The sequence below is a fragment of the Camelus bactrianus genome, chromosome 6, assembly GCF_048773025.1.
Source record: "Camelus bactrianus isolate YW-2024 breed Bactrian camel chromosome 6, ASM4877302v1, whole genome shotgun sequence".
Classification (NCBI taxonomy): Eukaryota; Metazoa; Chordata; class Mammalia; order Artiodactyla; family Camelidae; genus Camelus; species Camelus bactrianus.
Window position 1 is genome coordinate 39,792,258 of NC_133544.1, and position 23,282 is coordinate 39,815,539.

The following is a 23,282-nucleotide window of genomic DNA, read 5'->3' on the forward strand; positions in this document are numbered from 1 at the left end:
TAACTGATAATGAAACCTGACAAGGTTAGTTTAAGAAAGAAAATTATGAACCAATCTCACTCATGAACACAGAAGAAAACTAAATAAAAATTTTAGGCCAGATCCAACATTGTATTTTTTTAAAATACTATTTAGTTACCCATTGACTTAATCCCAAGAATACAATGTTGGTCTAATACTAGAAAGCCAGTTAATGCTGATTGAAGGGCAAAATTAAAATATCTTGCATAAAAGCATGTATCTTGTTCAAAGGGGTTTGTGGCGTTCTGTTTCTTTCTGTTACTTTATAGAATTAACTTTGGATGTTACTGAACCATGTCACCCAAGGGCACATAAACACACTGATATTTTTATGACAAGGATAGTAATAGCAGCATAAATATAAATTACTGCAAAACTTGTTAAAAAGAGAAGAGTGCTACTGTTCTTTCCATTGTAAACTGTATTTCATTTGCTAGGTCTCTGTCCCCTGTTTCTCCTGGTATATTTTTCTTTTGTATTGTATGCACCTCTTGTAATTGTGGAGACTTGTCGATCTCACCAAGAGGCCCAGGTTTTCAAGGGCATAGTTGATTCAGTATAAGGTTTGGAGCTTGATAGGTTTAGGGTGTATATTCTGCTTCTACCACTGGAGCTGTGTGGCCCTGGGAACCACTTAACCTCCTTAACCTCTGACTTTTTGTTCCCTATGGTCCTTGTAATAAAGGTGACAGCCATTTTCTGCTCAGACCCCCTTCTCAGAGAATCTCATAGGTCACGTCCCCAGAGACTGCCACATAGCCCTTGCTATCACTTCCCCAGGCCACAGCTGCACTAGAAGTGCACAGCTGACTCCAGTATTCAGGGATCCCATCTCTCCCCCTGAAATGTGGAATTTGGACACAGAGCAGAATCGGTTCATCTGAGGAACTGAGCTACACAGGCATGTAGAAGTAAGTGCCACAGCTGTAGTAGGGAAAACCTAGAGTGGTGGGGAAGCAGAGAAATCACTGAGCAGAGGAAATCCATCTAGCGTAAGTGGAAAAGTGGAGAAAAAATTAAACAAAAATTGTCAGGTCAACATTATCTCAGCTGCTTTTGTGGCTCTGATAACAAAAATTCTAAAGAAAGAAAGGTGACAAGCTGGCTGTCTAATTCTTAAAGAGAAGTGTGGAGCAGATGAATGGCAAATAGGTTCGCCCAAGGTTGGCACCTGGCCCCAACAAAGAGTGTTCCTCCCTGAAGACAGCTGGATTGGAATTGATATAGATGGTTTTTCTAAAGAGGGAGGAGCATTAATGTGGTTCATTGAGATAGAGGCTTTTCATGACATTTCTTCCTGTAATGTTATAGCCGCTGATTAAAAATAGTAGCTGGCATATCTAGAATATGTAAAGAACTCATAAACTCAGCATTAAAAACAAAACATATAATCCAATTAGAAATGAGCAAAAAGACATAAACAGACATTTCATTAAGAGGATATACAGATGCAAACACTTGAAAAGATGTTGAAGAGCACTAGCCGTTAAGAGAAATGCAAATTAAAACTACAATGAGGTATCACTACACACCTGTCAGAACAGCTAAAATGAAAAAGTAGTGATAACACCAGATGCAAATGAGGATACCGAGAAGGTGGATCACTCATACTGCTGATGGGAATGTAAAATGGTACAGCCGCTCTAGAAAATACTTTGGCAGTTTCTTTCAAAACTAGAAGAGACTTACTATGTGACCAGCAATTGCCCTCCTAAGCACTTATCCCAGAGAAATGAAAACATTTCTACACAGGAACTTGTGCATGACTGTTCATAGCAGCTTTATTTTTAATAGTCCCAATCTGGCAACTACTCAGATGTCCCTCAATGGCTAAATAGTTAATCTATAGTTATTCATACCATGCATGGTATACTACTCAGCAGTAAAAAGGAAGAAACTATTGATACAAGCAACAATTTGGATTAACCTTGAGAAAATTAAGCTGAGTGAAAGAAAGCCAAGCTCAAGGGCATATTTTGATTCCATTCCACTGCATGATTTCATTTATATATCATTCATGAAATGATACAGAGATGGAGAAAAGATTATGGTTGCTGGAGTTAAAGACGGGGATGGGAGGGATGTGGCTATTAGGGGTGACAGGAGCAAGTCTTGTGATGATACAGCTGAGTACCTTGATTAAGGTGGTGATTTTGCAAGAACTTACATGTGATAAAGTTGCATAGAGGTATGTACACATACACACAAATAAATCTGTCCTGGTAAAATTTGAATAAGTTGTATGGATTGTTTTAGTGTCAATTTCTTGGTTCTGATATTCTTCTATTTTTGTGTAAGATGTTAACATTGTAGAGGGGGAGCATACCTGAGGATATCCTGCAACTGGAAATAAATCAGCTCTCACAAGGCATTTGTAGCCAATGGGAGAGAATTTACATTCCTGACCCCTAACAGAGTTATAAGCTCTTTGAGAGCAGACTTGAGTTTTGTTTTGTTTTGTTTTTTGTATTGTGAGAGCCTGGCACAGTGCCTCTCCTAAACCAGACAATCAGTGTTTCTCTTGTAAACATTAATAAAGGATTCTGAGCTCACAACTGAGTGATCTTTGTCAATGTACCAAGAAAAATATGCATTACTATTTTGTAAGTCATTTTATGATTAATTTGCAGAAGGCTAAAGGGATAGTAAGAAAAAAACTTCACTAGAATTTGGCAAAATAAGATGGTTCAAGTTCTTGTCACAAAATATTGCATGATGACATGCTTCCTGTTGAATGACTAACTGGATGAGAATACCACATTTATTTTGTGTTCTTAGAAATACATAGGTCACATATTGATTCTTGAGTCTGAGAAAATTCATCTACAATATCTTCATCTGAAAATCCATAATCTGAGATTCATTTATATGACCAATTCCACCATCATGAATGGAGTTTGAAGCGCTACTATCTGCCTCTTTGCATTTATCTTCTGATTCATCTAATAACTTTGAAACATTTTCCTCTGTCAATTTCCTTCTTTGCCATTATGGATGGAAGAGGAAAAATTCTGAATCCTCAGCTTGTTCTGTGAGATCTTAAAGCAACTATAAAGATAGTCCCTCCTGTCTTCTATTATTCCTTCTTGAAGAATGATACAATACTTTGGAAAATACAGTAAGAAAACTTTTGGATAACAATTTTTTTTTAACATTGCATCATCCTTTTAGGTGATTCCATCATTTCCCCATTTTCTTATAACTTAATTCCTTTTTAAAATATAGCTGGGAAAAAATGAAAGTATATGATAAAAGAACTCCTTAAATGATAAAATGGCAAAACATGAAGTAAGAAAAATAAGATCAGTAAAATCCCACAATGTATCTTAGATTTATAAAAGTATCAATTGCCCCCAGGACATATTTCACAGAACTAGAAAAAATCATAATAAAATTCATATGGAACCATCAAAGACCTAGAATTGCCAAAGCATTACTGAAGAGAAAGAAAGAGGCTGGAGGAATAACTCTCCCAGACTTCAGACAATACTATAGAGCTACAGTCATCAAGACAGCATGGTATTAGTACCAAAACAGACATATAGACCAATGGAACAGAATAGAGAGCCCAGAAATGAACCCACAAACTTGGTCAACTCATCTTTGACAAAGGAGGCAAGAATATACATTGGAATAAAGACAGTCTCTTCAGTAAATGGTGTTGGGAAAACTGGACAGCAGCATGTAAAACAATGAAGCTAGAACACTCCCTTACACCATATACAAAAATCAACTCAAAATGGATTAAAGACTTAAACATAAGACAAGATACAATAAACCTCCTAGAGGAAAACATAGGCAAAACATTATCTAACATACATCTCAAAAATTTTCTCCTAGAAGAAATAAAAGCAAGAATAAACAAATGGGACCCAGTGAAACTTACAAGCTTCTGCACAGCAAAGGAAACCAGAAGTAAAACAAGAAGAAAACCTACGGAATGGGAGAAAATTCTTGCAAGTGAAACCGACAAAGGCTTGATCTCCAGAATATATAAGCAGCTCATACGACTCAATAAGAAAAAAATAACCCAATCCAAAAATGGGCAGAAGACCTAAACAAGCAATTCTCCAAGGAAGACATACAAATGATCAAAAAGCACATGAAAAAATGCTCAATATCACTAATTATCAGAGAAATGCAAATCAAAACTACAATGAGGTATCACCTCACACCAGTCAGAATGGCCATCATTCAAAAATCCACAAATGACAAATGCTGGAGAGGCTGTGGAGAAAGGGGAACCCTCCTACACTGCTGGTGGGAATGCAGTTTGGTGCAGCCACTATGGAAAACAGTGTGGAGATTCCTCAAAAGACTAGGAATAGACTTACCATATGACCCAGGAATCCCACTCCTGGGCTTGTATCCAGAAGGAAATCTACTTCAGGATGACACCTGCACCCCAATGTTCATAGCAGCACTATTTACAATAGCCAAAACATGGAAACAGCCTAAATGTCCATCAACAGGTGACTGGATAAAGAAGAGGTGGTATATTTATACAATGGAATACTACTCAGCCATAAAAACCGACAACATAATGCCATTTGCAGCAACATGGATGCTCCTGGAGAATGTCATTCTAAGTGAAGTAAGCCAGAAAGAGAAAGAAAAATACCATATGAGATCGCTCATATGTGGAATCTAAAAAACAAACAAACAAACAAACAAAAACAAAGCATAAATACAGGACAGAAATAGACTCATAGACAGAGAATACAGACTTGTGGTTGCCAGGGGGGTGGAGGGTGGGAAGGGATAGACTGGGATTTCAAAATTGTAGAATAGATAAACAAGATTATACTGTATAGCACAGGGAAATATACACAAAATGTTATGATAACTCACAGAGAAAAAAATGTGACAATGAGTGTGTATATGTCCATGAATAACTGAAAAATTGTGCTGAACACTGGAATTTGACACAACATTGTAAAATGATGATAAATCAATAAAAAATGTTAAAAAAAAAAGTATCAATTGCCTATGTTGTGATCACCAAGATAGAATAAATTTTATTCCAATTTTTTAAATTAAATTTTCTCTTTGTTCTTTGGAAGACCTCTAAGAAAGAAGAAAAAATCATAAAATACTACTCCTTACAAATAATTAGAACTGCTCCAAAAGAAAATTAAAAAACTAATATCAGGTCCAGTGGAGCCTGATGGTATTCCACAAGTTAATGGTGAATTACAACTAATTTGCTTTAGGTAGTAACAAGGTTACAGAGACAGACATTGTTGGTTGCCCACCTAACAGCCTTCCCATCTTTTTACTTAGTTTAATGGAACCCTCATTTTTTTTTTGTAACAACGATGGATGTAAGCCCTTCTTCCTCAGCAGTTGGTCTTCAGGTGTCTGTATGTTAGTCAATGAAAAAAGGAGAAATCTCTTGAGGGTGCTTCTTAGAAAGTCTTCCTCCCTGAAAAAGAAAGACAAGAGGAGGAGGTGGTTTGGGCTTCACTTTTCCTGCTGCGTTTGAACACGTTGTGCTCAGAGCTACAGCAGTCTTCTGTGTCTGAGGTCCATCGTTGACAGCATGATGAGAAGGACTAAGGGGAATGTCGGGAAGAGCCTGGGTCCTTGATGACATTGTTGAGACCCCAAGCTGTGCCTACGATACCATTTCCAGGAGTCTGGTTAAGTGAAATAATAGTTGTCTGCATTGTTTAAGCAGGTGGGTCTCAAGCTTAGCTGTGTTTGAGAATCCCTCTCAATGCCCAGGTCACAACCAGACCAATGAAATCAGATCTCACCAGGTAGGAATCAGGTTTCCCAAGTGATTCCAATGTGCAGCCAATTTTGAGAACCACCAGTTCAAGCCACTTTTAGTTGGGTATTCTGTTTCTGGCAGGAGGGGGTGGGGGGAAAAGCTACATGGTACAGTTCCTGATTGAAAATATTTATTTCAGCCAGATAAAATTCAGATTCCCACAAATGGTGAAAAGATCAAAACCAGTTTGTTTTCTCATCAGCTTTTGTTCATCCATCTGTGAAACATTCATAACATTGTAGTTAATTTCCACAAATACTTGGATGACTGGTGGGAACAAATGTACAGTAGCAGTTGTGATGCTAAAAATAAAAATAAACCCAGAACAACAAAGAAACATGGCTTTGCACGTCACTGCTAAACTCTTCCATTCCCTTTGTCTTTATTGTAATTTCCAATTTGCTTTTATAGTGCTGGTACTTTCTGGCAGCATGGTGGCCATCAGTCTTACAGGCAGCAGCATATCTGAGTTTTCCAGGTGTTAAGTGATCAACTGAAACTGAGTTCCCCTGATAAGTTTATGATTAACCTCTCTATCCAAAACTTTATTCCCTGTCTTGTCCCCTCTGGCCTCAATCCTGTCCTAACTGAAGACTAATTAACCAGAGTCAGAGGACTAAAATTGCTGTTGCTGAAAACATCATTAATGTTGTGAAATTGCTGTTGTCAATTACTCATTGCTAATGTACAGACTCAGGCTGTTTCTCCAGGGCAGGATGAGCTAACAGACCCCTGGGGCATGGACCACTAGACCAGAGACTCTAAACCTTAGGTATCCTGACTGTTGAAACTACAATTAGGAAATGTCACAAGACAATGATTAACCCCAGCCTCTTTGTTCTTCCCATTTAAAACCCCCTAACTCAAACACCAAATTGCAGTGGATATGAAGCTTGTCTCCCACTCCCTTGCTTGGCGCCCTGCGATAAACCCTTAATTCGTTGCCAACACCTGCTGTCAGAGTTTGGTGTTCTGTGCTGCGGGCACAAGAGCCCTTGCTCAGTTACATAACCAAAGGGCATCAGGAGACTCCCACGTGAGGAATTATTTCATCAATATCATAAACAGCTGTCATCCCCTCTCCCATCTGCATTCTTATTGAAAGGATAGCTATAAAACACAAACAAGCAAACAAAACAAAAACATGGCAAATTTTTCTATTACTCTAGTGTTTTAAAACGTGTCTGAAAACTGTCACATTGCTTGCTTGCTGTCACAAAACCATGCAAAAGGTTTTTCCTTTGCCTCTAGAGATCCCATTAAATAATAGGAAAAAATGAAAACAAAAAGTTAATAAAGCCACAAAATTGATGATGAAAGGGATGAAGGATATCCAGGCATGAGAGAATTCAATGAATTTAGGAGGACAAAAAAAAAAAAAAAAAAAAAACAGGATGCCCAATGAAGCAAGGCAGGAAAACTATAATCTAGACCAGCTCTTTTCTTAATTGGCCTACTAATCACCAAGGGATCTCTTTAAACTGTAGATTATGATTCAATTGGTCTAGGATGGGACATGAGGTTCTGGATTTCTAAAATCTCCCAGGTGATGCCACTGAGGTTGTTCTGGTTGGTGGGCCACACGTTGAGTAAGTAGCAAGGGAGAATGCGTAAGGAGGGGCTACGGCTGGGGAGAGGCAGTCTGCCCTGTGGAACCTGAGAGAGGCTTCAGATCCAGGCAGGAGTGACACGTGGGGCTGAAACCAAGGAGGTTAAGTGTAAGTCTGTATTTTAAGGGTTGAACCCATTCCCACAGGGTCCAGACAGGTAAAGGGAAGACAGCTAGTAGGATTGCACCCCATCTTGGCAACTAATTAAAACAGAAGGCTGCTCTAAAGAGTGAACAAATTTCCTAGGAAGAACCAGAGCAGCCTGTTCTAATATTTGGAGGGTGGAGTGTAGGGCATGGGGAGGGGGTCCTGCATGTTCACAAAGACTGAGAAGGAAGGGGTAAGCCAGAAGCACAACACAGATGCCAGGACAACTACGGAACAGGTGGCGGCCAGGAGTTGGAAAATCACAAAGATACGGTTCAGAGATTTGGTGGAGGTAAAAGGTAGAATCCCCATTTCAGTTTGACACTGGAACATTCTTCACTAAGTGACAGGTGGTCATGATCCAGTCTTGTGGAGGACTCCTAGCACACTGCTCTGCAGTGACCCACAGTCACATCGTCATGGAAATGTAAATTTTTATTAGTTTTCCAACTTGTAAGATGAACTCACAGACAAATTGTAGACATTTATATGGTGCTTATGGAACAGAATGAAAATGTTATGAATTACAGTGTAAAAGTCAAGGCACAGCCTTTAGATGAAGGGAGGAGGATAAGGAATTAAAATGCTAACATCCTCTGCTTACCAAGTGGGAGGTCAGTTCGTTTTCTTTGGTGGCTGGAGCAAAAGTTGAGACTTAAGTATGTTAATTGAAGATGCAGAGGTGACTGTTGTAAGAACTGAGAATCATGATATCACTATGGGAGAGAGGGAATAAACAGGCTAAATTGTTGTCATACGTGGTAGGAATTTAAAATGTCCAAAGTTGATTTATAAAAAAACAGCAGTAGAAGCATGTTAATTTGAGATATGTAGGTTTGAGAAGAACCCAAGCAAAAAGGATTGCTTAAAAGATATTGCCTCTGAGGAGCAGAGCTGAGGGTGGAACTGTGGCCTTCCACATCATAAGGTCTTTTCTATTTGGTTTTTAGACTATGTATCACTTTGATTAATTATAAACGTGTGTGTGTACATAGATATGTATTTTAAAACATACATTGAGTGGCAAATTATTCCAATGGAATATAACAATATAAAATAAAACAACCATTCATAAACAGGAAAACTATTAAAGAAATATAACAAACTGATAACATTGTGGTGAGATTATGGGATATTTTAATCCTATCAAAAATAATTGTCATCATTATTTTTCAAATAAAAACCTGTATACCATTATTTAAAATAGCTTATGTTTGCTTAGCAATCACAAAAACCTTCTTAATGAATATCAAGGTAAATGTCTTGCCTGCAGGGATTCAAACAACATAAAATGTTTTTTAAAAATCAGACTTGGAAGAACAAAGGGAATTTAAAGTGAAGAATATTTACACTTAAAACATGGAAAATTCATATATTATTTGCTAAATGGTTTGGCAATAACTTGACTGTTGTTTTGCCTTAAACATACTTGCCAGCCTGCTCCCAGTGGAGAGTAAGAGAAAATGTCAGAGTGGACCCTTGTGCAGGAAAATCAGATTACTGCCTGGTTCTCTCCTGATCATCAGCAATAGTTGTTGAGGATTTACTGAAAGATTACTCCTTTTCCTTCTGGTCAGAAAACCCTGGGAATCTGTTCTGCTCTGTTGGCACAAAAAGACCCAGCCAACTGCTTTCAAAGAGACTGGGTGAGGGGGTGGGGAGTGCGTCAGCTGATAGGTCTTTGCTCAGTATTGTAAAATCCCAAGAGAAAGTGTATAAACGTAACCTTTTCTCATTTCCCTCTAGCCAGCATAATTCTAATATTTATGGAAGGTTGCAAGGAGCTGCTTGATGCAGGAGCCAGGTGATCATAATGACAGAGGAAATTCACCTGAATTGGTTCAAGATGTGTGTTGCCAGGAAACTATGTCCAGGGGCAAATAATCTTATTGATTCCTAGGAAATGGTGATGCTAAGTAAGTGAATAAACAGGTGCAGGTACACAAATGCCATTTAAGCTTTTTTTTTTTCTTAGCAAGAGGAAAGGCTTGGTCTTATTTTGTATTAAAGCTGATGGAAGATTGAGGAAAAAGAAGAGTAAGGAATGATTATTTGCTATAATCATCTTAATAATTATTACTGATGATACTTTTGCAAGGTCCTTTGCATACCTTATTTCTAATTCTCAAAACAACTTTTCCCTTTTTGAAAGGGAGGAGATTGCAGCCTAGAGAGATTAAGTATCTCCCTAAAGTCACGCAGTAAAGGGCAGGGTTAGGATTTGGTATCCAGGTCTGTCAGACTTCAGCCTGGACTATTTTCACCATAGCTGCCAAATGATCATTTTCCTTGTGGTCAGAGGAAGATATTAAAATAAACAACAAGAAATTTCTTTGTGGGGCCAAAAGGATTTTGGATATGGCTTTAAATTTTGCTTATGGAAATTGAATTGGATGTATGTTTGCCAGTGAAATTTTTTTCTGATGTTTTCCTGTAATACTAGGGGAAGACATTTTGGGTCCCAATTAGATTTCAAATGTGTAGCGGAAAGGACCACATCTGTGTGTCCACAGAGCCTATTGCAAAATGGGAGCAAATGGGAATAGCAAAGCTTCCAAGGTTGGAGCCAGCTAGGTGTCACTTGCTAGCTGTATGACCTTGGGGGAGTCCCTTAGGCCACTAAGTTTCATCTACATAGAGTGAAAATGTACCCATGGCAGAGAGATGTCTAGGGGAATTTTATTTCACAATCCTGGAGGCAGAAGTCACATTGTTTTCTAAATCAAATTTAACCTGACTTCAACCCCTATTTGTCAAGGTGGGGCATTGTTTCCTTGGAAGACTCCACCCCAACGGGGAGTTGTCGGGGGGCTATTTGGGGGAATATGGAAAACAGAGAAAGGTCTTTATTATTCAGTCCATTTGATGGCCACTGAGATGCTCATTGTCCAAACTGACTATGTCCCCCTAAGGCAAGGCAGCTCCATCCCTCCTCTGAAGCTCAGATCCCACTCTGCCTCACTGCCGCCTCCAAGGCTGCAGCTCCTAGTGGCCAGCCTTTAGGTGGCCAGGAATAGCGCTGGTCAGGAGTGGGCCTAGAGCTCTGACCACCTGGGGAAATCCCCCCAAATTCTTCCTTGGGCCAAGGCAGAGAGTCCCAATGCATGTGGGTCTTTCACCACTGCAGCACAGAATGATTTCAGAGGTACACTGAGACACAAGCATTTATTTTAAGGGTTATATACTTACTTACTGTGCATTGACAATTGGAGCTTATAAGCCCATGATAAATACCTTCCTTTAAAAATAACTTTAAGTAAAAATGTGAGTCAATATTAAGTGAATAGTACTAATACCACCAGTAATAGCAGATATTGCAAAAATTGTGAAGGGCTCCGGGAATGCCTGAGATGTAGAAAACATTTGTCCAGGCACAGAGCTCTTCAATAGAAATATCACACGAGCCACCAGTGCAAGCCACCTATGTAATTTAAATCTTTTGAGTAGCCACATTAAAATAGAAAGAGGTGACACTAATTTTAATGATATATTTTATTCAACCCAATATATCCAAAATATTATTATTTCAACATGTAATCAAGATAAAAATCATCGATGAGATATTTTACATCTTTTAAAACCTGTTATGCATTTTACACTTACAGCATTTATTTCTTATTTGGACTAACCCTATTTCAGCTGTTCATAGCCACATTGCCTAGAGGCTACCACACTGCACAGCAGAGGTTAAGGGGAAGTGAGGTTACATTCTGCCATTTAAGCTTTCAAACCCGACAGTGGTTGTCACCAAGCATTTTTGCTCAAGTATCTCCAAAAGAATTTCAGAAATCAATGTGTCCCTCTGGCTTCCTCTGCCTCACACACACATTGTTAGATCGATTACTTAAAGTTTTATGAGATTAAATAGTTGTGAAGGTTATGTCTGCAGTGTATTTTAAACACAGACTTTAAAACAGAACCACAACAGCATTCTGAGAGTAGTCAATGGAAGGTAACCACTCCAGTACTTTGCTACCACCATCCAGCTATACAAATTATTGAAAAAGCCCTTCTTTTTCTTCATTTTTTTCTCTTAAACTTGTGTTTCCATTTCTCTTCCCTCTTCTGAACTTTATGCAACATTTATATTTGAGGGGGGTGGTTACAGCTCAGTAGTACAGCACATGCTAAAGTCCTGGATTCAATCCCCAGTGCCTCCATAAAAGAAAAAAACAACTTGCATAAAATTAATAAAATTAAATTTTTAAAACCTAAGCATTCATATATGAAAGTCTCTTATTGATTGTCACTGTCAAGCCTCTGTGCAAAAAGAATTTATAAATTTAAATTAACAAAATATTGCCTGTGACCATAATGCTCTAATGTTTTTCAAGTTATTCTGGATTGTGTTATGTTTCTGTTATATAATGTATCACAATAAAATACATATGTCACAAAATGTGACAAATATTAACATTAGAATTTTATTGGAAATCTGTTCTTAATGACAAATTGGTTCCCCACCTTTGCATTAGTTCATGTAGCCATGGATGGATACTATTTATTGCTATAATAAGATAAGATTCAGGATCCATTCCATTCCAATTTCTGTCTTTATAAACACTGAAGAGATGGGAATAGCAAGAGTTCGGTTTTAATGACAACTAGATAATTTGACTTGCCTCCAACTTATACATGAAAAATTACATAATGATGTATCACAAATTATCTTAAGTGATCTATTGACTGACAACATGATTAGGTCCTCCTTCAATTTTGATGAAAGCAAATAACTGAGAGCCACTTAACTAGCAAAAGTCATTAGAGTTAGTCATTCTCTCATTCTGCACCGCCCTTTTGCAGGGTACCTGGGGCCGTGTATCAGGGAAGATAAGGGGATGCCTGAGGTGAATGACTTCCTTGTGTTCAAGGCTGAGCAGGGCAGTTGCAGAGGGGAGGTAGGTGAGGATAGCTGTCACAAGAAGATCACTATTGACAAAAGAACTGGTAGACATTGACAGTATGGAAATTGGTGTGCATCTTACTGGAATTTGGCTTGATGTGGGGGTTTTGGGGCAAGGTGGTAGGTAGTAGACAAATGATGTCTGAAAGACAGTGTCAGGGTGAGCATCTGGGCTCATGGTTGTCAATTCTGGGTCTTACAGAGCCAACCGAGGTCATAGGGGGCACCTCTATCTCCTAGAAAAAAAACTTGCTAGTAACTGGACTCTCCTTTGAAATCCCAAAACACTACCCCCCAACACCCCAACATCCTCTCTTATCTTTAGCTGAAGATGGTATTTAAGATGAGAGTTTCAGCCATTCTGGTGAGTTACTCAGTTTTTCTGGGTCTCTCCCATGTATACATGCTAATAAAATTTTGTTTAATTTTCTCCTATTAATCACCTCATGTCCATTTTATTCTTAGAACAGCCATAAGAACCTATAAGGGTAGAGGAAAATTTCTCCCTCCCCAACAATGACAAACTGTTTTCTTTCTCTACACCACTGCCAAAATTAGAACCAGTGCCTTTCAGATGCTCTTCACAAAGGATCCCTGTTCTTTCACAGATTTTCCTGTAAAGTCTGTTTTAGACTGGTGCTTAGCTGTGGCTCTCCCTTACCTTGAGCAAGTGTGGTGAAGGGATCTGGGGTGAGGGTTGAGTATCTCTGCTTTCTGATCTCTGATTTGTTGATCTCTGTCTCATCCTTGTTCAGTTGGACACTATTTCCCAGCCTGGCCATAAAAGGGCCTATTGTCTTTGATGGTTTGAATCTATTTAAGTTTGGTGATTATAACATACAAGGCTGGGAACATTTTTGTACTCCCCTCGAAATTTTGGTTGTATGGGGTAGAACCTGGAGCTTTTAAAATATCCTCAGAAATAGGGACAATCATGACAGCCAGATGGTATTTGAATAACTGAAGATTGGAATATACTTTTTAAACACATGTGCCTATCACATTAACATTCTGGAAAGTCTCACTGATCTTTCAATTAAACTAGATCTCCCAAATGGATTCACACATTTTACAACTGCCTACTTTTATATAATTCTGTGTAGATTTCAATAAAAAGATATATATATATCTTCTTATCAGTTTGGAAATAATTTTCATTTATTTAAATAATAATTAATATTATGTATATGATACAAGTAAGAAGAGTTGACTTTGGCAGGTGTGGAAGAAGCCAAAAGAAGAAACAGGTCAAGTAAAACCAGGGAGTTAAGAGAAGGAAATTGAGGTAGCCTTGGAGAGGAAAGTTTATACAATTTTCCTTTTAGATTCTCCTCAACTGTGTAAATACACCGACTCACCTGATGCTATTTCCCCAGACCCAGGGCTTACAGCTGTTGCTAGGATACACCCCTTTCTCCAGTTCCATCTCCCCTACACCTCTTTTGCAGTTCGCAGAAGCCAAAGACAGATCTATTCAGAGGCTGAGGGTCAGGGGCACTTCTTATATTGGAAACTAGGGGGCACTGTGGGGTTCTTGCTCAAAAATACCTCCCTACCAGCCTAAAATTCTAACATTTTCATCTCTGGGTTTCATCAAGAAAATAAATGTTGGATACCTGAATAGGACTTAAAATTAACTCAGAATTTTTCCTGGGACATGATGGGTATATTATATTCCTTATATTTCTTAGATTTAGAAAAGCAATTTGTACTGTGCAGATGGAGTGTGGAAAAATTGCTTTGGATTGTTAAATTAGTCAAACAGGAAGCCATTAGTTAAACAGGAAGCAGATGGAGTGTGGAAAAATTGCTTTGGATTGTTAAATTAGTTAAACAAGAAGCCAAATCCTAAGCCTGTAAATGCCTCAAGGTTAAGAAATCAAAACCTAAGAACAACCAATCACAAATGGCAGGTTAGGCTTTCCCAAATAAGGCTTTCCCAGCTGCTTAAGCTACAGCCAATCAGATGGCTTCCTAGCTTTGCTTCTGTGTCTTTTCTTTTCACTTGCTCCTTTCTGTGGAACACTCCAAACCAATTCCGGTTTTAAGGCCGCCCAACTCGGACTGATTTTTGCTCAAGTAAACCTGAGAATTTAATATGCCTTAGTTTATCTTTTAACATGATAAACTCAATCTATACATTTTTGGTTAAGAGTTTCCTTTGTGGACCAAGCTTTCCCATGGATATTAAATGATACAGAACTTCAACAAATAGCTAGAAGTTGGTTGAGAAAGCTTTGGGATTTTGAGATAATATTAGTAGAGGGAAAATGTTAGTTTGAGTTAATGCAGAATCCTTTCTAGGGGAGAAATTATACTAAACAAAATATCTTTGGGGAGTAGAAAGCACATGATCATCAGAGCTGAGCTATGCTGAGGTCTGGAGTGGTAGATTAATTCACAGAAAAAATGAAATGGCTGAGGTGGTGGGCAAAGAGAGCTCACCTTGAGAAGAGGGGAAGTGGGAGGAGAAGGACTCAACATCTGAAGGAGATGGGACCCTACGTCAAGGTGAAGTAGAATATGGCCAAAAGTTGTTTGATTATTATCTATGATGATATCTGTATATTTTGTACTGTCAGAGAATTCTGACTCAAACTGGCATAGCAATTGTAGGTGTATGACTGTTAATACAGTAGAGTTATCACTAAAAATTTGACTTGTTACTTATAACCATTGTGATTAGGTTTAACTTCATATAACCCAAAACCCTAAATAGCAATGGTGTAAATATACAAAAGATTAGTGTCCTCGCTTGTGAAAGTCCTGAGGTAAACAGTCCAGGACTCCTGTGGTTGCTCCACAATTGTCAGGGGCCAGATTCCTTCTCTTTCTGATCTGCCATCATTAGTGAACTCATTTTGAAAGGTGCCGCATGGTCCAAGATGGCTGTAGCAGTGCCAGTCATCACCTCTGAGTGCCAGCAAAGGTAAGAGGAAATGGAAAGGGGGCTTGCTCCAGCTGTCTGTCCCTTTTAATTAGTCTTCCCATCTATCCAATATCTGTTTGCATTCTTTAGCCAGAACTACCGGAACATGTTTCTGAGTGGGAGAAAGATTCAAATAAAAATTTTATAAAAAGGCAAGAAATCATGAATGATGAGCATCCATTTCCTGGATTTTTTTGTATTGAACTTCAGTTCAGATTAAAGTTCCATTACAAAGGAAGGATTAAGTGGTAAGAAGCAATTACTTAGCAACTTTCCTGCTTGATGAATACCTGTTCTTTAAGATGCAGATTAAATGTCCCCTTCCCTCTCCCAACTCATCCAATACTTTTAATTTCTTCTTCCTCTGTATTCCCCAAATATTTCACACTTACCTCTTTAGTTGTATTTATTACACTGAATTATAATTAGGTTTACACATCTGTCTCCTTTAGTAGATGAAAAGGTCCTTAACCTATTATTCTTTGTATTTCTTCAACACCTAACATTGTACTTGGCACATACTGGACAATCAACAAAATGTCAGTTGACAATGAAAATAAGAAAGACAGTGAAAAGACAGTTGTAGCTAAAAACTCAGAAGCTCTGAGAGAAGTAATAGGATAACATATTTTAAGTGTAACCACTGTGACCAACTATCCTGGTTTGATCAGGAATGATGGGTTTTCTGTGATTCCAGGCTTTCAGTGCTAAAAATGGGAAGGTCCCAGGCAAACCAGGATGGTTGTCACCTTACACTAGAACCTCGCTCTCAACTTGAGATTCGAACGCTGAATCAAACAAGAAAAAACCAGGTAGTCAAAAAGAGTGGCAAGATCATTTCTCAAATCATGGTAAATGTAGTCTTTGACTGCTACAGAAAGGCATCTGGAGGCTTTGAGACTACAAGTCAGGGAGGGGTCTGATTACAGGAAAGATTCAGAGTTGTTTTTATTCAAATGTGGGATTTCCCCTATTCAATCCAGAGTTATACAACAGTGATTGATGTCAGGATTGGTAAGGCAGGTAAATCATGCCGGATACTAACGTAAGACAGATATTTGTACTTCTTCAGGTCTGACTCTGAAGTCTAAATTGTATGCCCCAGTTGTATTAATTAGGATTAATTAATAGGCTCTGCTGCCAATAATAGAAGCCCAAAATACTAGTGGCTTAAACAACAGAGGAGTTTATTTCTTTCTCAAGTATATAACTGGACTGACATAGCAGCTCTGCTCTATAAAGTCACCAAGACTCCAGGCTCTATCAGTCTGGTAGTTCCACCAGATCTAGAGGACTCCTTTGTCTACATGGTCCATTACGTCCCTATTCCAGGGGACTGGAAGTGAGACGCAACCCTGAGAGGTGCTATCTGCATGTCTTCTTTGGAGAAGACATACAGACGGCCAACAGGCACATGAAAAGATGCTCAACATCACTAATTATTAAAGAAATGCAAATGAAAACTACAATAAGGTGTCACCTCACACCGGTCAGAATGATCATCATCAAAAAGTCTACAAATAATAAATGCTGGAGAGGGTGTGGAGATAAAGGAACCCTCCCACACTGTTGGTAGGAATGTAAATTGGTACAACCACTATGGAGGACAGTATGGAAGTTCCTTAAAAAACTACAAATAGATTTACCATATGATCCAGCAGTCCTATTCCTGAGCATACATCCAGAGAAAATGCTAATTCAAATAGATACATGAACCCCAATATTCATAATAACACTACTAATAATAGCCAAGGCATGGAAACAACCTTAATGTCCATTGACAGATGACTGGATAAAGATGTGGTCATATATATACATATATACACACAAACAATGGAATACTACTCAGCCATAAAAAAGAATGAAATAATGCCATTTGCAGCAACATGGATGGACCTAAAGATTATCATATTAAGTCAAGTAAGTTAGAGAAAGACAAATACAAGATATCACTTATATGTGGAATTAGAAAAAAAGAACAAATTTTATTTACAAATCAGAAATAGACTTATGGACATAGGGGAAAAAAACTATGGTTGTGAAAGGGGAAAGGGGGAGTATGGATAAATTAGGAGTCTGGGATTAACAGCTACACATTACTATATATAAAATAGATAAACAACAAGGATCTACTACATAGCATAGGAAATTATATTCAATTTCTTGCAATAAGCTATAATGGAAAAGAATCTGAAAAAAATGTATATGTATAACTGAATTACCTGCTGTACACCTGAAACTAATATTGTAAATCAACAAAACTTCAATAAAAAATAAAACTAAAACAAAATCAAAAACTGTTAGCTATCATCATGGTCTTAACAGTTTTGTCTAGGGCTAGCTGTCACAAAGTCCAACCTAATTATTTAATCAATCTGTAAACTGTTTACTTTCCTGAAGCAAGACATAATAAATTGGCAGGTAAGTAACAAAACACCAACAAAAGCCAGATTCTCACTTATGTACATTCTGAAGCGAGACAAAGAGAATGATAAGATTATCCTATTTAGTTATTCAACAAATTTCTATTAAATAGTCTCCATATGCGGGTACCATGCAAAATATTTGGAATTATTCCTCTCATTTATGTGCCTTAAATAGAATGCACTCTCTAATGTAAAATGAAAAGAAAACATAAAGGGTCATTCTTCTTACCCAATAAGAGGTTGGTGGGTGGCCGAGCTGGGCTGGAGTGACTCGGCAACACTATCAACGAGCCAGGTTCCATCTGTCTTCCTATTCTACCATCAGAGTGATGACTGAGGTACAGCAAAAAAGAGACAGCAGAGAAGAGTTTGACCCAGGGCTGTGCCTTGCCAAAGCAGGGGCCACTAGCATTCCTGCCTCCAGCAGGTGGGTCTTTAAAGCCCTCTGTCAAATACCTCATTTCTTATTTTACTTGGAGAATTTCACTACAGGTACCAAATTTTGTAACTAGGACTCAAACACCAGCAGCTCAAAAAATGGTTTTACTTTTCTCAAGTCACGGGAAGCTGGAGTGAGGTGGTCCAGGCCTGGAATGGAGGCTTTGCTGTGTCAGTGGGGACTCAGGATCTTCCTATCTTTCGGCTCAGTCATCCTGAGCACGTGCTTGTGGCCTGCTGGGCACAAGATGGCTAATCCACTTCTAGCATGACCTCTGCATTCCCAGCAAGAGAAAGAAGGGAAGGGCAGGAGGCACCTATCAGCTGAGCACCCATTTGCATTCTTTCAAAGGTCTTTCCCAGAAGTGCCACCTAGTGACTCATTGGACAGAACTATGTTCTGGGACCATTGCAGCTGCAGGAAACTTGGAAAATGTGTATCTTAAGCCAAGTCCAGGCACACTGACTCTCTAAACTAAGCTGGAGATCTTTTAGTAAAATAAGAAGAGGAGAAAGAATATTGGGTAGGCATCTAGCAGTGACTGCCAGAAACCAGTGGTCCACCCAGTACTGGGCTTCACCTCACCATATGGCACCTCTCTGATGGGAGGTCATGGCTGGCTTCTAAGATGCAATCCTGCAACGGACCAACCACAGTCTTGAAAACATCAGATCACTACAGATTCGCTTATATCTTCCCAGACACCTCTTTTCGTAATAAAGATATTTTCAATTTATATAGGATTCTTTCTCTGGTTATTTAACAAGTTAGTGGGATTGAAAAATGTATAAAAATTGCTTCAGATCCAACACTGCTATGAATGATGTTAGGAAGTATTTGCCAGAAGCCAAACATTTGAACAGCTTTAAGCATGGCATCAGAAAAACTACAATTACATTCAGGAAAGAACTGCTTGATGTGTGACATTAAAACGCAGTTCCCTGGGCAACTGAGAGGGAGATACATTCAATAATGTATCAGAGCTTCCAAGAATTGCTAAGATCATACGGAATTTGCAACACCTTTTATTTATTTTTTCATTGACAGTTAAATTGCCACTTGAAAGCATCTGCTGACTAGAAGACAGATCCTCTACTCTGGGTAAACTAGGCACCCTCCAGAAATAACTCCCACACTAATTGATGGAGGGGTCAGGGAGAAGGCATGAGCAGTGAAAATGTATGGGTGGGATGTATGGCCTTGCCGTCAGACACCGCTGTGTTGGAGATGATGCTCTTCGCAGATAAATGTTGGTCAGTGTCCAGATCATCTTTGTCTCAGATGACAGAGCGCCACCCCAATGTTCTCATCATACGTGAGTTTGACAGCCTTTCTTATTGAATTGTGCCATTTCACAATGCCTGGATAGGAACTCAGCAAACAGGCATTTACTGGGAGATGATACTCAGTAAAATGCATTGTCTAAAGTATAATTCTGTACTTCCATGATTTGGGTTGCACAAAGTGTATTAAAAAGATATCAAACTCACAGTATTTACAATCCAGTTTTATCTCACTTAATATAATCTGTTACTGGAAACTTGAAATAAATCATATTCTTATTGACTTACATGATAATTTCAAAATTTTTTTTTATGGACTGAAAACAAATTTTATTGACCATTAAACTTTATAAGCTAGTTTCAAGTTAGCACCTTATACATTCAAATATGTTGCATCACTTTTTATTTACAGGTAATTGTATCACTGCCTGATTTTTGGAAAAATAGCAATTTCAGAAATGTTTTATTTCAACTTCCTATTAATTTACAGTGAATAAGAGATAAGACTGTTTTTCTGCCTGTATTTAGGCTCCCTTAAGTAAATTAGCACTTAAATCCTCATTTTTCCAAGGGATCTTTCTGAAATTAGAATATTCTTTTTGTATTTTAAGCACTCTTGCCATTAATATTGGCTAACATTTATCACTCAATTGTTATGTCTCTAGCACAGTTGCTAAACTCTACATAGAGATGTCAAACTCTCAGAACAGGCCTCTGAGGAATGTCCTATTATTATCATAGTCATTTTACAGATGAGGAAACTGAGGCTTAAAGTTAGGGAACTTGCCCATGGCCACCAAGCTGATGATTTTTTTAAATCTTTTTTTTTTTTTTTTTGGTGGGGGAGGTAATTAGGTTAATTAAGTTATTCATGTATTTATTTTTTTAGTGGACGTACTGGTGATTGAACCCAGGACCTTGGGCATGCTAAGCACGCACTCAACCACTGAGCTGTGCTCTTCCTCCACCAAGATAATAATTGATGGAGCCAAGGGCACGAACCCAGAGAAGGTAACACCTCAAGTTGTTTCTTAATCACTACATGCTATGGACCTTATTTTGTCTAATTTGTGAGCTTACCAGTTTTACTTTTTAAGTAGCAATACAGTCTCTAGAATTCTTCTGAAATCAATGAAAAATAAAAAAGCACACATGCCTTGGAGGCAGCAACATCAAGGGACTTGTTGAATGAATGAATGTAAGCTCCCTGAGGGCAGGGAGTTTATGTTCACTGTTGCATTCCCTTGTGCCTTATGCAGAGCTGGCACATAGCAGACATTCACTAAATATTTGTTGAATGTTTGAATGGCAACTAATCCTGATGGCATCCTGGGGCCAATCCTCCGCGGCAATAGAACCCCTCTCTGAAGTTTATTAACTCTGCTGGAGCAGATTACAGGCTTCATTTTTGTTAATCTCTAAAACCACAAATATTTTTGCACATTGTAGGTGACAGACCAAAAAGGACCCCCCTCCAAACAAACCCCTGACTCGAATTGACTGAAGTCCTGAGAGAATCAGCTCAAAGTGGAAGCATGTGGACAGTTATATGCAATTTAAAATTTCTCCTTTTTGGCTTGGCTTCTCAACCTTAAGGTTCACATCTGGTTTTGGATCCAATATAGAATAGGGGAAACTGTCTCCAGGGAGTCTTCTATCTGTGCCTACTGATGCAGACAAGGTTAGTGGAATATGGATGGAAAGAGGCTTGCGGTATTTTACAGTAGGTGTGCAGGTGGTCTGGAACCAAGGCAGTAACTGGAGGAAGTGATCCCAGGACTGATGCCCCACTCTCAGCCCCCATCATCCAGCCGTCTGAAGAATGCTTCACATTCAGCTCTCCCTATAAATTGCCTTCAGGAAACTTAGGGTGTGACAGTTTGTGTTGCCTGACTTTTTTTTTTTTTTTCAATAGTGAAGAAGGAAACAGAAACTTGGATTTTGCTCTCTATGACCATATTTCCTGTGCTGAATTAACTTGCAGCACACCCAGAGATGAGGCATGGCTAAGACAGCCTCTAGTGCTTTAAATCAGTGGCATTTACCTGGTTGTTGACTTGGGACTTTGATGTATAACTGAGCCTACCCTGTAGAATGAGAATCATATACTGTTGATTGGATCAGTAACTATGAATACCATGCAGTGGCATTCCAATATGAATTTCCAATTCTTCACTAAAAGCTGGTTGAAACCCTTTGCCAAATGGCATCCTACCAGAAATATGCTATTTTTAATGGAAACACTTACATTCATTTTATTTGAATTTAATAAAAGAAAAGGGATCTGAAGTAAATCTGAAGGAATCTATTTTGGAAACTCTGTATTAGTAGGGATTAGCCAGACAAAGAAAACGAGTAGGCTATAAATGGATATATATAAGAGAAGATTTATTATAGGAATTGGCTCACATGGTTATGGTGGCTGAGAAGTCCCATGATCTGCCTGCCATGTACCAGCTGGAAGACCAGGAAAGCCAGGGTTTCAGTCTGAGTCCAAAGGCCTGAGAATAGGGGTGGAGTGAGGGGGGCACTGGTGGTGTCATGATCTGAGCTGGAAGGCTGGAGAACCAGAAGCGCTGACTGGTGACTGAGGTTCCAGGGCAGGAAAAGATGGATCTCTCAGCTCAAGCAGAGAGTGAATTTGCCTTTCCTCTGACTTTCTGTTCTATTCGGGCTCTCAAGGAATTGGAGAATGCCCACTCGCACTGAGGGGGGCAATCTTCTTTACTCAGTTCACCAATTCAAATGCTAATCTCTTTTGGAAACACCCTCAAAGACACACCCAGAAATGTTTTACCAGATATTTGGGCATCCCTTAGCTCAGTCAACTTGACATAAATTTTTCTTTTTTTTTTTAGTGGAGGTACCGGGGATTGAACCAGTACTATGTCTTTAACAATCTCTCTGAAGTTAAAAAAAGAAATTATAAACACCATGAAGATTTTTTTATCTTGATATTTTTTACTACTATGTTCCAGTTTAAATAATCTTATTGACTTCTTTTTATGAAGGTGAAGACTGTGCCTGTCTCCTTTCTCCAATTCTTGGTTTGGTTGGTTGTATGATTCTTATATTGTCCAGGTTCATACTGTTCATGTTCTTCTGTTTATAATGATTACCAAAGTTATTTGTATTGGCTTTATACTTAGTATTGTTTTCCTATTTAAATATTTTACATTGGTTTTACATTTAAGTGTTTACCAAATTTCTTCATCCTTGAATTCTTTATTTTTATTATCTCTTAATTAGCAAGATCTCATGTCAAGTGGTTTTCTAATAAGGACCTTACAGGAGTTGTGTTTTGCAAGTTCATACATGTTTACGAGGGTGGACCCTTATACTCTAATGCTTTCTTGAGTGGGTATACCTTATTTTCCTTACAGCTGTAAAGCTGTATCCTCCAAATTTTTGTTTGTTTGTTTTTTGGCTATGAAAATGCTGTGGAAAAACTGGAGGTTAGCCAATGCCCTTCATCCCAAACCATTTAAGGCAGTTTGTTGTTTTGGTTTTGCCTGGATCCTTAAAGAACTCTATCCTTGAAGCTAACTTTATCCTTGAATTTTATCCAGTTTGGTGTTAAGCATTCTGTCTCAAATTTTTCTAGAACAATATGTTGTAGAAAACTATATGTATTTTTTGACAAACGTATTTTTAATTTTTAAGAGAACTATTCATTTTTATTGAGATATAATTCACACACTGTAAAGTTCAGTCTTTTAAAATGTACAGTAGTTTTTAGTATACTCAC

General features: G+C 38.4%; 1 protein-coding gene across 2 annotated transcripts in view; it reads right to left on the reverse strand.

Annotated features, from left to right (window-relative positions):
• Positions 1 to 23,282, reverse strand: part of SAMD4A (sterile alpha motif domain containing 4A) — a 352,931-nt gene that overhangs the window by 31,346 nt on the left and 298,303 nt on the right. The window contains exon 16 of one of the 2 annotated variants that reach the window (XR_012507522.1): positions 5,216 to 5,446. The exons of the other annotated variant lie outside the window; for it this stretch is intronic. The gene's annotated coding sequence lies outside the window, so the exon portion shown is untranslated. Of the gene's footprint in view, positions 1 to 5,215; positions 5,447 to 23,282 lie in introns of those variants that run through there. 2 annotated transcript variants of the gene reach the window in all.